This window comes from Camelus ferus, chromosome 30 (assembly GCF_009834535.1).
Source record: "Camelus ferus isolate YT-003-E chromosome 30, BCGSAC_Cfer_1.0, whole genome shotgun sequence".
Classification (NCBI taxonomy): Eukaryota; Metazoa; Chordata; class Mammalia; order Artiodactyla; family Camelidae; genus Camelus; species Camelus ferus.
Window position 1 is genome coordinate 17,223,206 of NC_045725.1, and position 12,826 is coordinate 17,236,031.

At 39.9% G+C, this 12,826-nt stretch overlaps 1 long non-coding RNA gene across 1 annotated transcript; it reads right to left on the reverse strand.

Annotated features, from left to right (window-relative positions):
• Positions 1-2,076: 2,076 nt before the first annotated feature.
• LOC116660631 lies at positions 2,077-12,606 on the reverse strand. Its single transcript, XR_004316211.1, has 3 exons — positions 12,596-12,606; positions 12,389-12,391; positions 2,077-2,165 (listed from the first exon to the last, which is right to left on the reverse strand). It is a non-coding gene; the product is annotated as an uncharacterized LOC116660631 (long non-coding RNA).
• Between the last annotated feature and the right edge of the window lie 220 nt (positions 12,607-12,826).

Here is a 12,826-nt window from a genome sequence, read left to right on the forward strand (position 1 = left end):
TTAGCCCCATGGGTTATCGGTCCCTAAGATCTTGGATTTCACATCTAGTAAAATTTCAAAAAGTGATACTCGACCAAATAACAAAAAGCAACAAACTTTTATCATAATTTCCTATAAGAAGTTTTGACACCCCGAAAAGCAGAGACAGATGAGGATAAAGCACTTTTTTTAATTGAACACATTTAGCTCATGAAGAGCTGTCTGCATTGTCTTCTGTTTTCCTGTTGGATTTGTGAAGACTTCATTACACAGCAGAATCAGTGTGCAGATTGGCATTTTAAAATTACTAATGTGGCCCAGTATTTAGGATGAGTGAGGACATGCTAATTGAGTCTGGAGGGGTCTCCTCTGATGGGTGGACCATGCACTATCTTTCTGACCACAGGGATGCGCACAAGGAGAAGATGAGTGTCACGGCAAGAGGATCGTGTTCCTCTATTTGTAGAAAAAGGGAGAGGGTTGGTGTGGCAATTTTATTGTTGTTGTTTTGTTTAAAAGAGGAAAGGAAAGGCACCGTCTGGGCTCCACGCTGGATGGGTCTGCACTCTAAGCTACTCGCTGATTTTATAATTTCCATTTCAACTGGACAAGCAACTGGGAATCTATTGCAGCCATGACATTAGCCACAGCTGTGTCAGAAGCTGAAAGCAAACCAACAAGGGGCTCTGGCTTCTCTACTTCTCTGTCTAGAAGAGGCAGCACGTCATGTTTGGAGACAGTGGATTCGAGTCAAGTGGGAGTCTGAGGGATCATGACCAGTCGTTTTTGGTGGTGTTCCCCTTCCCCATGTCTTAGCTGGGAGTCTGTGGAGAATAGGGAGGGGCCCCGACAGGAAGGGAGAATGGCTGATGAAGGGGGGCTTTGTGGAACAGCTGCACAGTGTATTCGAGAGATCTCTTCTCTTCTTCTTGGTCTTTGTGTGAGTTCCCCCAGATGATGGTGGCCTAGATACTTCATACCCTCCACTCTACGTCTCAGAGAAAGTGACAATTGTGCTAAGTTATCAACATATTTGTCATAAGCAATGCATTTTAGGACATGTTTGCCAAAATTTGTACCAATATTGAACTTTAAATTTCAATTAAAACATTTCTTCTTTACAAGGAATTGACTCACACACACAGCTTTTGCTTTATTGAAGGAATCTGGAAGTTGAGAAAGAAAACACCTGAATGTTCTGCCAATGCCACAGTGCTCCTAGGACTAGGGAAGGGCCTGCTCAACTGTCCTGATATATCTGCTCTTGATTTGGGGGGTTTCCTTACCAGAGGCTGTGACTGTTTAAGAAAAGACTCTTGTGATTTTGCAAAATGCCACACATTAGAAGCAGTTAGTTATGGTTTTAAAACCTGGATATTTATCTGTTTTTAAGTCTTTTGTAGACAACTCTGTTTGAGGTAGTTTGTGATCTAAAGCAGGTTATAAAAAGATCGATCAGGGTCAACAAACAAATAACTCTCTGCACATTTCATTGTATGTTTCCATCAGTAGAAAACAAAACAAAAAAAAAATGAAAGGAGCAGATATTATATTGTTCCTCTGATATCCTGGGGTCAAAGATGATTGATACATGGACATAATTTGTAATTTTGAAAATTTCTCTTTTTTTTTTTTGAGAAAAAATTCCTATCTTCCTCAGATTGAAGTATAATGGGAGTAGAGGCCAAAGGCCACGTGGGTATTTCTGGGTCGCCTCTTCTTAATCGTGGCTTTAGGGATTAGCACACAGCTAGTGTGGAACAGATGTTTTGCAGAAGAAGGAAATGGCACTGTAATAGGGGAGAACAAATCTGACTCTATATTAGATCTGTTTCTTTTACTTTATTCTATATTGCTTGTTAATCACTAAGGGGATGTTTCCCATAAACTTAAATTACATATAACAGCCCATCTCTGGGAACCCTGCCTCCCCGGTAAGGAAGGTTAAGCTAAGATGCCTTTGCTGAGCTCACAGGAAACACCCTGATCAGGCCCACTTGTGAAGGACTGCAGGAGAAAGCGATGAACGCGTCCCTTCCAGAGGCCGACCGGAACCAGGAACTGTTTGACTTTACTCCCTCCCCTTTTCGTATAAAAGAAGCATGTGGTCTAATTAAGGCCAGATGGTTCTTTGGGATACTAGGCCACCATCTTCTCAGTCTGCTGGCTTTCCAAATAAAGTCACTCTTTCTTGCCTCTGCAACTCGTCCCTTGATTTATTGGCCTGCCATATGGTGAGTAGTAAGACCCTGGACTTGGTAAGAGCACCCCCTTTCGTCTGTTCTGTAGTTGTTTCTTTGCATTTTATGGTATTCTCTAGTTCTAACCTTCTACTCTTTCTTGAACCTATTGGAGCATATAAGCCTAAGCTGTAATTACTCCTTTTTTTGTCCTTGACATTGACACTTTTTAGTCTAAATTTTTCCCCCCAACTAAGAAACATTCTAGCCCTTCTAGCATGTTAATTGACTGTCTCTACCCTGATTATATGCTTCCTGAGGCAAGGTGATATGCAGCACCTTGTTTAGAGAGGGGTAGATGGTGGTTATGACGAAAGGCGTGGGGATAATAACTTCTAGTCTGTTTCTACTTCTCACCCTGAGGATACACGGTGTGCTCGGCTGAGTTACAGTTGCCAGCTGTTCCCTGCCCTCCCTGTAAGTTGTCACCGGATGTTCCTTGCCTGCTAGTGGGAGGAGAATAGTCCCTCGCCCCACTGCCTTCAGGGGTGGCCCTGTGACTTGATCTGGCCATGTGAACAGACATGACATAAGCCATGTCCAGTCAGAACATTTAAAAACCATTCCTGGTTCACCCATCAATTTGTTTTCTAAGAACAGGATGAGAGCTGCTTCTTCACTCTCAATGACATCACCCTGAAGTGGGGCAAAGTTAATCCTTGGGAGGCAAAAAATCTTACTCTTTTTATATATAGGGCACAGATAAATATACAGTACATAAACAGACTTAGAAAGTGTCGTGAAACACTGGACTTGATCCTCAGGATGGGAAAGATGCATGCAGCCAAGTCAGAGAGCCGTGGTCAACTGACAGCTGATGTGTAACTCGACTGAGAAGTAAACCCTCGCAGCTGTAACCCCCTCAGGGTTTGGGATTGTTACTGTGGCATAGCCCAGTGAAAGCACCTTCACAACAAGCCGTTATGGCCCTAGCAGCACTCCGGGCAGTTTTCATGGGCCCTCACTCTTAAAGTTTGGCTCAGGTCTTGTTGCAGGATCTGGGAATATCTTTCTTTCTTACAAAGCTCTTCTGGTCATTCTGGTGAACACGTAGGTGTGGGGCCAGTCATGTTGGAAAGGTCAAAGTTGTATGATTCATGGGTGGAATTCAGCCACCTAAATAAATCTGCCTCGGATGTAACGCTTGGTGCTCTGAGCTATTTCAAAATTATCATCTGGGCTCTAACCAACACTCAGTGACAGAAAGTTATCAGTAGCCAAGAGGTTCCATGCAAAACCCACTAGAGGCTGCTGTACATTTCTTCAGCCAGTGAACCTCAAGCCTGTAGTTGTATTGCTTTTGGGGTTTTTTGAAGGGGAAGGCATGGAGCTGGTTTGGGAGCTTGATTGCAGAGTCTCTGGTGCTTGATTTCTACTCCAGCCACAGCCCTCCTCCCTCGGGTTTGCCGCCAGCCTACAGAGACCACGACCTGGGAAGAGGAGCCTTGCCTCTGTTCCTGGTTCCCTACTCAACCTCTTGCTCTTTTTATTATTAATTGGGATCCTGGTTTGGTTCTGTTGCCTGTGGACCCATAACACTAGTTCCTCCAGGTGCAACTCAATAGGCCATGGCTGGTCTAAGCCCTTCACAGACAGCAGTCATGACTTCTCTTCCCCTTTGCCAGGGCTGAGCATAGGAGCACTTGTGGCCAGTAAGATGTAAGGGGAGATCTGTTGGGGATTTGCAGGGATATTCTTCTCCTTCTTTCTAAGAAGGCTTTAGAAGAAAAAGTTTCCCTTTTCTTCCCCCCGCTCTCTGACTTTCTGCCAGAAAGTCAGATGCCCGTGGATGAGAGGGTGACAGAGCAGCAGCAGCCCCCTGGTGATCGTGCACTTTACAATGCTGACATTTTGAAGAAGGAAGAGAGGAAACAACAGAAAGCATTTTGGGTTCTCGATGATACCCTTGAGCTGCTGTTTCAATGCTGGAATTTCCTCACTTGAAACTCGATATGTGAAAGATTTAAACGTCTTCACTTTAAAGCCACTATTCGTTAGACCTTCTATGATTTCAGGCAAAAACTCTCTGTAGAAACTTCGTTCTTCATGAAGACTTTTCCAATGAGTCCTGCCCACATTTTCTTTCTTTCAGGCTCCATATTATCTCTACCACATATTCGGTTCTTGTGTCCTGCCAACCATTTCACATATACACATCTTGCCTCTCTATGGGTTTTATAAACTTCTTGTAGACAGGAACCAGGTTGTCTGTTGCTTTAAGTGTGCCACACAATAATTCTCTCAGAATGGAATGATAAAATTCTTGTTGACTTCCAAATGATGTTTATCCGACAAAGTTAAGCATCTCAAGCCCAAAGTATTAAAGTCTGTGATTTGCCCACGTTGACAGTGTCCAAAACCAGCTGATGTCAACTTTCTTTTCTTGCCACTTTGATGCTCTGTAAATTAACAGAACTGGACACTAAGATATACAACAGTTTCTATGAAGGGGAGACTAATGCTCTTTGGGTAAAAGTCCATTTCATCTGTTTATCCCTTTTAACCTCTTAGTTGTATGTTTTTAATGACTTCCTTGATCTGTGGACATCAGAAACATTAACATAATTATCTGTGTTAACATATTGTATTTACCACCTGCTGGGGACAAAACATTGAAACTATCACTAGTCGCTCATTAACAGTGTTGACCCAATTACATGTTGTGTATCCCAGAGACAAATAACTGTAATTGCAACTCAAAAGTGATTTCGTAAACACAAAGATTTTTTTTTTTTTTTGTGAAATGCAAAGCGGCATGCATTTGAATTTTCCACATAAATACAGGTTTCAATGAAAGCGAATCGTTCAACCAAATAAAATAAAAATTCAATCTAAAGAGAGGCCATTTGGAATCAATTGGTATAGTGCACGTTCTGCTTTGAAGGATCAAAACACTTTCATTGCTGGGTGCAGAAATTAAACAAGTTAGCAACAATGAGAGCCAGACATCTGGTAAGTGGCATCTACCCTGGCTGTCAGCAGGTAGTGATTTTCTTTTGGAACCATTCAGAGTATTGTCTGTTGCCTGGACAATCGAAGTCTGATGAAGCGTTGATATAATCTGCCTGGAGGTTTTAAAGCTCCATTGAAGAGATAGAAAGCCAGCGAGATTTGTGTGGGGAAAAAAAAATCCATTATATACATTTATATAGATAGACATAAATAAATATGTCTCTGTGCCTGGTGTGGAAGAGATCTGTATAAAGAGAAGCAAACGTAGTGTGACATATGTGAAGAGCAAAGGGGTGATCTTTTACCAAGACAATTACTAGGATGCAAAATTAGGCAAAGAGAGCCCAGAGAAACCTGGAAGAGACAGCTCTGAGAAAGAAAATCTGTGCTTAAGTCAAGCTGAGGCATTTTTAAAATACAAATGTTCTCCTCCGTAGCCTTTTTTCCATTTTTCCTGTTAATGGAAAAATACTGCTAGAGGAATGGGACTGAGGGATGGAGAGGAAGGAAAAGGAGCAGAGGGGAGGGTGCATTTGAAACTTACTGCCCCAAAACCAACCTCCAAGATTTCTTAGAAAAGTCTCAGTTCAGCAAACATTTAATGCAGTGGTGATGTCTCCTTTCATTCTCTAATTTAACAAGGCAGGATCATTGATCAAATGCTGTATTTACCGTTTAAAATATTAAAATAACCAAGTACATACTGAGTGTCAGACATCTGCCAGGCACGGTTATGAATGCTGGAGGAGGTACTCCACAAGCTAACACGGCTACCTTTGAGGGAGCCACCTCTCATGTGCGTTAAGATGAAACACCGATAAGATAGCCTTTCACAATGTTATTCGTCAATTATGCCTCAATAAAGCTGGAAATAAAAAAGATAGCTTTGGTAAATATTGACGTGGAGATAAAGTCCTAGGACCTCCCTTCTGGGCTAGAAGAACAAGAGAAATAGACTCAGAGAACCTGGGTTCTGACTCTGATACTTACAAACGGAATGATGTCAGGTCAAATACTCACTCTGAGTCCCCTTTTCGTTGGTTCAAGTCCTGTTACCCTCCCTACAGTGGTGAGAATCAAATGGTGCTAGGCTGGTGAAAAGTGCCTGTAGAGTGTGCCCGACACACAAGGAAAGGGATGACTGGGCGAAGCGTGGATTGGTTCTGGTGGAAGGCACACACTGGGAGCCCCGTGAAACTCTGCAGCAGGGCTGGGGTGCCTGACCGCCTAGAATGTGCTGAGTTTGGGAGTTAATCTGATCCAGCGAATCAATTGTAATTGACTTATGTCACACGACTTTTGCCAATTCTGCAGAAGTCTTTGATGGAAAGTCATTGGGACATTATGTAGTTTCTTTAATACGTACAATGTTAAGGAAAATGTTTCTTGGCTTGCTTTCTAATGTGAGCCCTCTTCAGCCTCTTTCTTCCACGTTGCTAATGTATCTTTAATGTCATCATAGAAGAGTACCAAATTTGACCTGCCTCATGTCTTAGCCTCCTGCCATTTTGAACTATGTGTCAATTACTAGCTTATTTCAGTTTTTTACAACAAACCTCAGGTAGCGTTTTGTCCACTTCACCAAGGAAGTGAAGCAAGCACAGACATAGTTGTCAGGTGACTCAAGGCTTAACCAGGGACAGAGTAAACAGAGGAGTGGAGGTTTTTCTATTTTCCACTATTTTCAAAGCACTGTACTTTCTTCTCCGAACGCAGCACGAATCTGGAAAATCATACCCAGAAAGAAGTGCGGAGGCAGATAGAAAACTGTCATCTGACTCCCTCCCGCTGTCATACGTACCATCACTACGTTGCATTATGCTATCAGAGAGGATGACAAAATGGGAGATGGAAAGAGAGCCTGACTGTGGACTTTACTTGCCCTAAATGGAGAATGATTGGTAATTAGAGGTGTATCCTTTAGGTAAGAGTCAAGCTTGGCCAGTGAACACTGTTGGAGCTTGACCTGTGTGCTGGACTCATGGAACAGGCAGGTCCTTATCTCCTCCCGCCCTTGGAATGTAAGTTCTGCCCATGATTTCCACAGTGGAAGCCAGTTTCAAGGGTGCAGGCTTGAGAGAGCACTGTGTTGTTGAGAGCATCTGTACTGAATACGTGAACCCCCTTGAGACTTATATAGAAACTTCTAAGGTTCTGGCAGGCACAGAGATCTACTTGTTTTGCTTGGTATGTAAGCCCCCTTACTAGTTAAAACTGGCACCTACCGATCTGTAATGATATGCCCCTTTCTTCTGCCTCTCCTTGCCCTCTGTGCTTGGGGCCAGTTTCAGATTTCACCCAAGGAATTCCCAGGGTTGCAAACCAAGAAACACCTTTGTGCAAAGGAAAAGAGGCTTCTCTCTCTGGCGGATGCAGCTTGTGCCAGAGTGCGTGATTTTCAGTGTGCTGTGGGCTGGGTACATACATGTAGCACACACAGGGAGTAATTACATGCAATGGACTGATCTGTTGCCATTTCTTGCACCCCTAGATTCAGCCATTCCTGCAGCCACCATATCCCGGGACGTGGCCATTATATGCGTCAATAATTTCCCTTTCTTTTCAAGGAAATGAGGAGTCACTGGCAGTCAAGTGAGTCTTGCACTTGGTAAATGGAAATAGAGGGCTGCAAGTGTCACATCTCAGAATATGAAACTGGTTGAGTCAGACAGGGTACGGGCTGGAAATCTGTCTCTGTTAAGCTGTAGCTGAGTAAATGGTTAAAATATGGTTTATTGAACCTCAGGACTGAAAGAATGGTTTCTGGTAAGGCTTGAGTTTTAGAGTTTAGGTGAAATCAGTCTGTGTTTTAATTTTGCTTTGCTTTCTAGTGTTTTTATGCAAAGGTTATGTTTTGTTTGCAAAATGAATTGGGAAGAATTTCAGTTGAAATGGATTCGTCTCACCCTTAAATATATGATCAAACTTACTGAGACAACTGTCAGGGACTAATCTTTATTGAAATAATTCATTGGAAACAATTTATTTCTTCCAGAGTTCTCCCTCTACTCAATTTCTCCACCTGTTATTAAGTAAATTTTGCTTTCTTGTATGTTTCTAGAGAATTTTCACCATTGCTGATATTGTTATGTATTCAAATTTATTTCTTGATTAATCCTTGACAGAATATAGATCAAGAATTAAATGAAAGTATGACTGTATATAAATTCACATACAAAAGCACAGAAAAGAGGTGTGATTTTATCAATCACCAGACAAGTACTTGTGAAATATTTAAATAACATTTTAGACTTTTATGCTTTGGTGTTTTTCTGTGTGGGCTTGTGCACTTTGTAAGTGAGCACACAGAAAATATTACTGACCACTTGGTAGGAGATGGATAAAAACTGTACATGAGTATCTCTGACATGTTGCCTCATATTAAGTTGAAAACAGGAAAATCTGTTACATTTCTGGTCTTTTATTTAAATTGAGGTAAAACTGGTATATAACATTGCATAAGTTTCAGGTGTGCAACATTACAATTTGAGATCAGAATCCACTACAAAGTGATCACCGCTATAGGTCTAGTTACCATCCATCATTGTTATATATTTTAAAGAACCAATAGCTTGTATTTTTAAAAAGAATTGATGTTATTTATCTCTTTAACAGCCTATTGCTTTTTTATCATTACAATTTCCTCATTTCTATTTTTCTTAGGTTTTGTTTTAAGTTTTCTAGCTTCTAGAGTTGATGTTATTCCTTCTGTTAATCACGAAAGTATTTAGGTGGTGAATTTTTTTTTTTTTTTTTTTTTGCTCAATACAGATTTAGCCAAATCACTTCTCGGTATCATTTCTTTCTAAATAGTCTGCAATTGTGGTTTAGACTCTTTGAACCAGAAATCATTTAGGAGTATGGATCTGCTCCATATGTGTGTTTATTTCCATGTCACTGACTTTGCTTTTATTAGTCTTTTCTTATGATCATATAATTTAACTACACTGTACTCATGACACATAAGGGTCCCAGTATGTAAAAAGAAATTGGAGAAGTGTTTGGTCACATAATATTAGGGGATTTTACTGGCTTCAAGTTGTACTGAGAAAATATGGGGCTGACTCGACCTGATTTCAAGACCTATTTAAAAAGAAAAAATTTTACCAGGTTTTATAGATGAATCCACCTGAACAATAGTTCCACTTTTTTCCCCAATCTCCTCCTAACCTCTGTCCTTGACACTCATCATCACAAATATCTATAAAACCGACAATAAACAACTGGAGTCACTAATAAATAAAGACCTGGGGGAGACTTCTGGAGGAGGGTTTGCTTTCTTTTATTCTTTCTTCTCTTTTTAAAAATTGAAATGTAGTCAGTTTACAATGTTGTTTCAATTTCTTGTGTACAGCATGTTTCAGTCATACCTATACATACATATATCCCTTTTCATATTCTTTTTCATTACAGGTTACTATAAGATATTGAATATACGTCCCTGTGCTCTACAGAAGAAACTTGTCGTTTATGTACTTTATATATAGTAGTTAGTATCTGCAAATTTCAAACTCCTTATTTATCCCTTCCCACCCTTTTTCCCCCCGATAGCCATAAGTTTACTGTGTTTGTGAGTCTGTTTCTGTTTTGTAGATAAGTTCATTTTTGTCTTTTTTTTTTTTTTTTTTTTTAGATTCCACATATGAGTGATATCATATGGTATTTTTCTTTCTCTTTCTGGCTTACTTCCCTTAGAATGACAATCTCCAGGTCCATTCATGTTGCTGCAAATGGCATTTTATTCTTTTTATCGCTGACTAGGATTCCATTGTATATATATGTGTATACATGTGTATGTGTACGTACGTGTGTGTGTCTCACAAATTCTTTATTCAGTCATATATTGATGGACGTTTAGGTTGATTCCATGTCTTGGCTATTGTAAATAGTGCTGCTGTGAACATTGGGGTGCATATACCTTTTCGAATTAAAGTTCCCTCTGGATGTATGCCCAGGAGTGGGATTGCAGGATCATAGGGTAAGTCTATTTTCAGTTTTTTAGAGAATCTCCATACTGTTTTCCATAATGGCTGCACCAAACTACATTCCCACCAACAGTGTAGGAGGGTTCCCTCTTCTCCACACCATCTCCAGCATTTATTGTTTGTGGACTTTTTAATGATGGCCATTCTGATCGGTGTGAGGTGATACTCGTTGTAGCTTTGATTTGCATTTCTTTAATAATTACTTATATTGAGCATCTTTTCATGTGCCTATCAGTCATCTGTATGTCTTCATTAGAGAAATGTCTATTTAGGTCTTCTGCCCATTTTTTGATTGAGTTGTTTGTTTTTTGTTACTGAGTTGTACGAACTGCTTGTATATTCTGGAAGTTAAGCCCTTGTCAGTCACATCATTTGCAAATATTTTCTCGCAGTCTGTAGGTTGTCTTTTCATTTTGTTTATGGTTTCTTTAGTTGTGCAAAAGCTTATAAGTTTAACTAGGTCCCATTTGTTTATTTTTGCTTTTATTTCTATTGCCTTGGGAGATGGACCTAAGAAAACATTGCTACGATTTATGTTAGAGAATATTTTGCCTATTTTCTCGTCTAGGAGTTTTATTGTGTCCTATCTTGTGTTTAAATCTTAAAGCCATTTTGAGTTTATTTTTGTGTATGGTGGGGGGAGTGTTCTAACTTCATTGACTTACATGCAGCTGTCCAGCTTTCCCAGCATCATTTGCTGAAGAGATTATCTTTTCTCCATCGTATGTTCTTGCCTCCTTTGTTGAAGATTAATTGACCATAGGTGTAGGATTGGGGAAACATTTTTATTAAAAATTCTCTTTATAACTTTGTCTTTATTTCCAATAACAGCTTGAGTGAAACATAGTTTACTCTTTTAAAGTATAGACTTGAGTGATTTCTAGCATATTCACTAAGTTGTGTATTGATCACTGCTGTCTAGTTCCAGAATACTTTTATTACTCCTCAAAGAAAACCCTACCCACTAGAATCACTCCCTCTGTCCCCTTTTCTCCAGCCTCTGACAACCACTAGTCTACTTTCTGTTTTTATAGATTAGCCTGTTCTGGACATTTCATGTAAATGGAATCATACAACATGTGGTCTTTGGTGGCTTCTCTTACTAGCATGTTGTTATCAAGAGTTATCCGTGTGGTAGATGTATCAGAGCATCATTACTTTCTGTAGTTGAGTAATATTCCATTGTGTGGGTATACACATTCTGTTTATCTGTTCATTAGTTGATAGCAGTTTGGGGTTTTTTGCCCCATCTTTTAGTTATTGTGAATAATGCTGCCATGAACATCGGAGAAACATTTTTTGTGTGTGGACATATGTGTTCATTTCTCTTGGCTATATACCTGGGAGTGAAATAGCCAGATCCCATGATAACTTTATGCTTAATATTTTGAATAAATGCCAAACCGTTTTCCAAAGCAGCTGCACCATTTAAAATTTCCACCAGTAATGTTTGAGGGCTCCAGTTTCTCCACATTCTCACCAAAACTTGTCTCTTTTTGATTATAGCCCTCCTAGTGGACATCTCACTGTGATTTTAATTAGCATTTCTAACGACTAATGATATTGAGCATCTTTTTCACGTGTTTATTGCCCTTTGAAGAACTGTATATTCAAATACTTTGCTCATTTAAAAACTAGGCTCTTGTCTTTTTATTGTTTAATTATAATAGTTCCTTATATATTCTTTGTACTAGATCCTTATCAGATATTTTCTCCCACTCTGTCGTTGTCTTGTTGTCTTGTCACTTTCTTGATAGTGTCCTTTGAAGCCTCAATGTTTTTGATTTTGAGTAAGTCTAATTAATTTTTTCTTTGATTGCTTGTCCATTTGGTGTCATGTCTAAGAACTCATTGTCTAATTCAACATTGCAAAGATTAACATTTATGTTTTCATCTAAAAGTTTTATATTTTATAGTTTATGTTCTTACCTTTAGCCTGGGGTCTGTATGCATTTGGAGTGGACTCAGCATTCTGGATGCAAATATTCATTGAATTCACCTGTTGTCCGTGCGCTACTCCTGTCCTTAGCTGCGCCTGACTTTCCTTGGTTGATCAATGTCTGTTTTGTGATTTCAGAGAACAAACCTTATCTTCCCTCTTCTGCCAGGACTGGAGAGGGAAAGGCAGCCAGCTGCACAGAGCAGGGGATGGAACTAAGGCACTAACCACTTCTTTTTTGTTTATTTGTTTGTTTAGTTATTAATTTTTTTTGTTGAAGTACCGTCAGTTACAATCTGTCAATTTCTGCTGTATAGCACAGTGTCCCAGTTATGCATATACATGCATATATTCATTTTCATATTTTTTCATTAATGGTTATTACAAGATATTGAACATAGTTCCCTGTGGTATACAGCAGAAACATGTTTTTTAAACCTTTTTTTATATATAGTGGCTAACATTATAAATCTCAGACTCCCAAATGTGTCCCTTCCCACCCCTTTCCCCACTAACTGCTTCTTGATAGAACTCTTAACAGACTCCTCTGGTAGCCCCACCTCCACCGCCACCTCTAGGCATCAGGTGTCACCAATAGTTAAATGAGCTCATCAGGTGTTCACAACTGCGGTATAAATAGGGAGGTTTCAGTGTTCGCCCTTTCCCACAAGCTCTTTGGGATTCAGCTCGTTAAGGTCTGGTGAGTGAGTTGCCTCTTTTTAGTTTGAATT